Source organism: Pinus tabuliformis, chromosome 2_1 (assembly GCF_031772625.1).
Source record: "Pinus tabuliformis cultivar Carrire ecotype Pingquan chromosome 2_1, CPIR1, whole genome shotgun sequence".
In the NCBI taxonomy this organism is placed as follows: domain Eukaryota; kingdom Viridiplantae; phylum Streptophyta; class Pinopsida; order Pinales; family Pinaceae; genus Pinus; species Pinus tabuliformis.
The window spans coordinates 926139414-926146790 of record NC_142299.1 but is presented as its reverse complement, the minus strand read 5'-3'; positions in this window follow the sequence as shown (position 1 = coordinate 926146790).

Here is a 7377-nt window from a genome sequence, read left to right as displayed (position 1 = left end):
CCAAATCTCATGTCTCTTGTTATTGTTCTTGATTGCCTTCTATTGTTCATTGCATTTACTATTCTATATACAATTTCTATATATCATTGGAAGATTAAATTTGGTTTCTAATTGAAGAAAAGATTGGGCTAAGTGATTGTAATAGCATAGAATAGTGGAAACTTAACATGGTATCAGAGCTAAGGTGAATACAAGCCCAAGAAGACAAGAGACTAAAACAATCATCTTTGAAGCAATCATCATTGGAAGAAGTTGAAAAAGCTTATTTGACTTAGTCAATATGTCCACCTCTTACTTCAAGGAGTCTATGAACCTAGGTGATTCATCAAATTTTGCTACTTGTAAGATCAAGTTGGAAGTAATATTGGATGAAAATAATGTCTTGGAATATGTGGAAGGAAAAGTTCCTGAGCCTTTGGAAAATGCTCCTGCTATTTCCATGTCCAAGTATAAGAAAAGGGAGATCAAAGCCAATAAAATTCTTATTGATTCTTTGCAAGATCATTTGCTTATGTTGGAAAATTGAAGAATTCTAAGGACATTTATGATATTACGTTGGTTGGGATGTATGAGGTCAACAATTTGAATAATATAATCTCCTTGAAGAATACACTCAAGAAATTGAAAATGAACAAAGGGGAGTCTATGCAATCCTATGTCATTAGGGTATCCCAACTTAGGGATCATTTTCACACTATTATTGAGCCTATACTCGATAGAGAGTTGGTGTTTCTTACACTTCAAGGTCTTCCTCCTATTTGGAAAACCTTCATTAATAATATAAGCAACAATGACAAGTTCCCGTCATTTCGTGAACTTGTTGGTAAGTGTACTCAAGAAGAAACCAACATGATCTCAAGAGGGAGGATTCAAAAGCATGAAGAAGGAGATCCCTCTGCATTTTCTATCGAAGACAAGAAGAGGAAAGGAAGAGGAAGATCATCTAACTCTAGAAAGCATACCCTAGATTCCAGGGATTCCAATAGAATATTCAAAAAGGAATTTTCAAAAGTTGAATGCTACAATTTCCACGAGCATGGTCATTATGCCTGAGACTGCCTAGAAAAGAGAGATGCCCCAAGGTCCAACTATGGCTTCAACAACAACAGTTTTAATGATAGAAGAAGAGACAATAATAGAAGAAGGGGTGATGATAGAAGAAGGAGAGATGATAGAAGATGAAGATATGATCCTTATGATCACGAAGAAGGCTATCGTCCACACAAGAGATCAAGGAACTCAAGGTATGAAAATAACACATCTTCTACTCAATCTGAATATATTATTATTTCTGCTCTTTCTACTTCCTCTCCTCTAGATTCATATGATTGTTGGTTGGTAGATAGTGGGGCTTCTAGACATTTCTCTAGGTACAAGGAAGTCATCTCATATCTGGTTGAGAGGGAGACCAATCTAAAGATCATTCTTGGGGACAACTCTACTCATCCTATTAGGGGTTCTGGTTCTGTCAAATTTCATTTGGACTCCAGGGAATCCATTCTTCTTCATGATGTTATGTACGTTCTAGGGCTAAAGAAGAACCTAGTATCTATATCTGCCTTGGAAGACAAAGGGATGAGAGTAGATTTCATAAGAGGAAAGGTCCTCACCTAGTCTATGGAATCTCGCATGAGGGATGCTTTCACCTTGGGATATAGAATTGAAGGACTCTATAGATTCAATGGAAGTCCACTATGAGCTATGGTCCACAATATCAATCATCAAAGTGAGTTATGGCACCGAAGGTTGGCACGTCTACATTATGAAGGTATGCCTAAAGTAAGAAAGGTGGTTTCTGGGATGCCTTTTGTTCAAGCTAGTCGTGATGGAGTATGTCTGAGATGTGCCAATGGAAAGAATACAAGGGGGCCATTCCCCTCCACTAAAAACAAGAACAATGATATTCTACATCTCATCCATTATGACTTATGTTGACCCATGCCAGTGCACTCCCTTCGTGGCCATTTTTGCTACATAATATTTATTGATGACTTCTCCAAGAAATCGTGGATATTCTATATGAAGCATAAGGATGAACCATTTGACATTTCAAGGACTTCAAAACACTAATAGAGAATCAAACAAGAAATAGAATCAAATTTTTTAGGTTCGACAATGGTGGAGAATATACCTCAAATGAGTTTGTTGAATTTTGCAAGGAGGTTGGAATCAAGAAAGAGACTTTTGTATAATATAATCCCAAGTCGAATGGTGTGGCTGAAAGAAATAATGGGGCTATAATGGAAGTTTCTCGAGCCATGTTGCATGATCAAAAGTTGCCAAAGTTCCTTTGGGGAGAAGCTACAAATACAACGGTCTATGTTCAAAACAAGGTTCCTCATTAGGCTCTGGGTAACAAAACACTAAAAGAAGTGCTTACACATGTGAAACCCAATGTTGGTCATTTAAGGATATTTGGTCGCCCTGTGTAATTTCATGTGCCGAAGGACAAGAGGAACAAACTAGAATCCATTGGAAAGAAAGGTACGTTTTTTGGGTATTCTGACAATTCTAAAGCTTTAGAACATATATGTCTAGTAAAAGGAAAATTGAGTACAGCAAGGATGTAACTCTTGATGAAGATGTTTCCTTGCAAAAGAAAGGGACCTTCCTTCGCCTCCTCCTGTTGAAACTAAGGATGATGACATGGATCTACTAGAAGGTCCTTTTGTGCCAAAATTTGAGAAGGATATTATTGATGATCCCATGGAGCCTATGGACCCCTTGGATTCTCCTCCAAGTGATACCCCTGCTAGGAAGAGACCACTTTGGCTTTGTGATGCTTTACAATATGCTCAAAGATTTGCTACTTCCAGAGGTACCTTTAGAGAGAGCAAGAAGCCATGTTGATACCAGGGATACATTGTAGCTATGAGCTCTATCATACAAGTTGAACCTCCCACTTTTGAAGAAGCAGTGAAAGAGCAAGTTTGGAAGGATGCTATGGTCGAAGAGTGTAGGTTTTAACCCTGTACAAAAATTACCTACAAATAAATTCTTAAAACAAAAAAATATATATATAATGGTGAGACCATAAAACAAATATACACAAATATTTTCCTTGGATCCCAAAACTGGGACTACCAGATTGATTTTTCATTATATTCATTTCAATGCTACAATACATATATATACATGTCAAAGCATTCATCAAAACCCAATCCATTAACCCTGGATTAGAATATAATCGTATTCCCCTTGAGCAGATCTACAAAATACCATGGGCACAAAATCAGCATGCCCAAAACCATGTGCAAAACCCATGCACAAAACCATGGGTAGGTTCGCTCACCATCTTTGGGTCTGCCCCCCATCGTTTGGTCCGCATAACAAAAAAAAATCTTTGGGCGTTGCCTCAGACCCAGTGCAGGGGGGCAGGTAAACAAGGGTGGTTGTCGCCCCCCCCTGTGACCCCCTTGCTACGCCTGACACAACATACAACAGGTGTTACTAATCGTGGAAAGAATATAACAAATACCCAACAAAGAGTATGAATCCATTATGAAGAATGATGAGTGGGATGTTGTTCCAAGACGCAAAAGAAAGTCTATCATGACCTCAAAATGGCTGTGCGAAATCAAGCATGGAGCTCATGGAAGTATTGAGAAATATAAAGTGAGGTTCGTGGCCAGAGGTTTCTGCCAAAAAGAGGGAGAAAGCTATGATGACATATTTGCACATGTTGCCTGCTACACCACCATTAGACGATTGTTGCCCTTTTTGCTAGTCAAGAATGGACTCTTCACCAAATGGATGTGAAGGCTGCATTTATTGATGGCATACTTTAGGAAGAAATATATGTTGAGCAGCCTCATGGATTTGAAGTAAAGGACAAGAAGACTCACATTTGCAAGTTGAAGAAAGCACTGTATGGTTTGAAGCAAGCCCTTAGAATCTAGTATGCCTGCATCGATAATTACCTAGTGAAGCTTGGATTCACAAGAAGTAATGTTGACCCGAACCTCTACTTCAAAGTGGTCCAAGGTATGCCTCTCATTTTGGTTTTATATTTTGACGAATTATTCTTGACAGACAGTGATCCTCTAATGATCAAATGTAAGAGGGAGTTGCATTTTGAACTCAAAATGAAATACCTCGGTCTAGCGCACTATTTCCTGGGCTTAGAGGTGTAGCAAAAACTTGATGAGATTTTCCTTTCTCAAGGAAATATGTTGCGAAACTATTGTAAATATTTGGAATGGTAGAATGCAAGTCCCTAGCCACTGCAATCGAAATGAATTTTAAGACATCGTGTGGAGATGTTGTTGGACCTAAACTAGTGAATCCCTCTGAGTATCGTCAATTGATTGGGGCATTGATGTTCCTTGTGAACAACCGTCCGAGCATATGTTTTGCAGTTAACACTTTGAGTGAATACATGACTAAGCCTCTTCATGCACACTGGTTCGTTGCCAAGCATGTGCTAAGATATTTGCATGGAACAATCAATCTTGGTATGAGATATACTGGTAGAGATGTGAGACTTCATGGATACACAGATACTGACTAGTATGGAAATGTTAGTGACAGGAAAAGCACATCACGGTGTTGCTTTAGCTTGGGGTTTTCCATGATATCTTGGATGAGCAGGAAACAAAATTTTGTAGCTTTGAGTATGGATAAGGCAGAATATATTACTACTAGCATGGCTAGCTGCAAGGCAGTTTGGTATAGGAAGTTCTTTAGAGAGTTGTTTGAGCAGGTCCTCGATACGACAATGATATATTGTGACAACAAGAGTGGGATCCAATTAGCAGGAAATCTTGTATTTCATGACAATTCCAAGCATATTGAGAACGTGTATCATTATATATGAGACATGGTGTAAAGAGGAGCTATGAGACTCCATCATATTTTGACTGATGAACAAATAGTAGACATACTCACCAAGGGTTTTCTGAAAGGGAAGTTCTTGGTATTTAGAGAGAAACTTGGACTGATGGGTGTGATCCTCCTGGGAAAGGGTCCCAACTGATCGAGAACATTGAGTTATGCTCTCCCCCCTCTATGAGCTTCCATGGTGAGAAATTGAGTTAAAGAACTCCTGGGGTTGAGGGAACTATGGACGATAGGATATCTATGATCATTACCTCACGGTAGCCATATCCTACCTATTGTCTGGTAATAGGATAGCTATGATTGTTACCTCTCAATAAGTAGTATCCTTCCTATTGTCATCTTTAGGACTTGATAGAGTATACCCTAGTTGGCATCCTACCCCCAAGCTAGGCTTGTTGGGCTTAATTTTCCCCCTCTAGCCAATGGGTGAGCATACTTGGGATAGTTGTGATCCTTACCTCACAGTGAGTAGTATCCTACCCAAGTGAGGGGATGCAGGTTTTCTACCACTAACTCTTGAGGGTCAAGTTGGGAAGATCAACGAGCAATAAGATAGATGTGATCCTTACCTCACAGTGAGTAGTATCATGCCTATTGTCTCGACAATAAGATAGTTGTGATCCTTACCTTCTATCGTAAATTGCACCCTACCTATTGTCCTTGGATATAGGGTGGTACCTTGAGCTCCCATATGATGTCAAATTATTCTTCTTTAGATCCAAGAGTGTTTAGCAGAGGAACAGAGATGAGCAAAGACAAAATTTGACTTGATGATGACGAGACATTTGAGATGGGACTTATGATGCAGTTGAACATTTCTCCCTAGCTAAGAGGGAGTGTTAATTTGGCAACTCAGGGATAAATTACCTCCTTTGGACAACCTTCCTCATCCAGAGAAGACCCTTTTTTCCCTTGGAAAAATTTAATTTGATCAAGGAAAATATATATTTTTAATGTGAAAACCTATATGTGCACAAAAGTTCACATCGACTTTAAAGACAAATTGGGTCTCCTAAAACCCATATAAATACAACTCAAGGCACATCACTTTGGAGCATCATCAACACATTCATTTTTTTCTCTTTTATGGTTCGTATAACTTTGAAAATTGCAAATTATTTTCACATTGTGAGGAAGTCTTTTTTTATTGACCGAAGTTTGACTTCAGTTTGGGATGGTTTGACCAACTTTGATCGTGGAAATTTTGACTTTTTTTACCCGATTTGGATCTTTTTTTGGACGCTGCATTCTTTGGCACAAAGATCAAGGTTTTCTGCACAATATGACTTATGTTGACCACAGACTTTGACTACAAGGAATCTAAAGTTTGACCATGGACTTTCTCTCTTTTGACCGAGTTCTTGCTGACTGTTTTTGGTGGGTTTGACCGATATTTGAAGGTCAAGTTTAATGTTTCTTTGACCAAGTTATTTGGAGGAGTTTGACCATGGACATATGGACTGGTTAGGGCATTTTTTACTATTGTTGGTTGTGGAAGAATTACAGACTTTGACATGTTGACCATATTTGACTTTGAGACTCATTTATTAGATATTGGTTGGTTGATCTCTTAGATAGTCAAAGAATTGACTTTGACTCTTTTGTTGATGAAATTCAATCATTGTATCTCTTTGATGAACATTTGATGACAATCTAATAGAAGAAGAATTTGAAAGGGTTTTCCACCTTTGGGGATTTTTCCCTAGTCTTTGAACAAATCTTGTGTCTCTTGTTATTATATTTTTTTAACAACGTGGTGAATCGGTAACTACCAAGCCTAATCTAAGGGAGACCCAAGATCAATCCTCATAGCTGCCATATAACACCAAGAGTACATCCAACAACCTGCAAGCCAGATATACTAAATTCTTGTGATTTTGGCAAGAGCCGAGACTCACGCTAGGGGGGAGTTTACTCCTTGAGCCGCACACCATAGTAGGCCACTATACTCAATGAGATTTGAACCTTGACCTCGCGGGTTTCACCCAACGAACCCAACCGTCAAACCACACCATTGCATTGCTCTTGATTATCTTCTATTGCTTGTGGCATTTACGGTTCTATCTACAATTATTATTTATCATTGGATTATTGAACTTGATTGCTAATTGAAGAAAAGTTTGGGTTAAGTGATTGTAATAGCATAGAATAGTGGAAAATGATCACTTCTAGTTCCTTACATTGCTAAGTAGTGTAGATTTAAGACACTTGATACATATCTAATTTCGGTGAGTGCTTCTTATGTAGATTTTATAATAAATGTTGACACCATCTAGATCTGAGGCAAGTCTTTTATATGCTCGATAGTAGTATTGCATTTCGGTCTCCTCAAATCATCTTTGTTCACAGCCCTATGCACATTTGTCCATGTTTTGTATGCCCTAATTCTAAGATTTGTGAGGTCTTATTATGCTCAGTGCAAACCTCAAGCTAAGGCAGATCTATTATTGAAAATTTGCTGAAATTTATACAAGAGTCGAGCCTTTTGACTAGCACTGAAGTCAAGGTGTGTGAAAACTATTCATAAATCTCTACAAC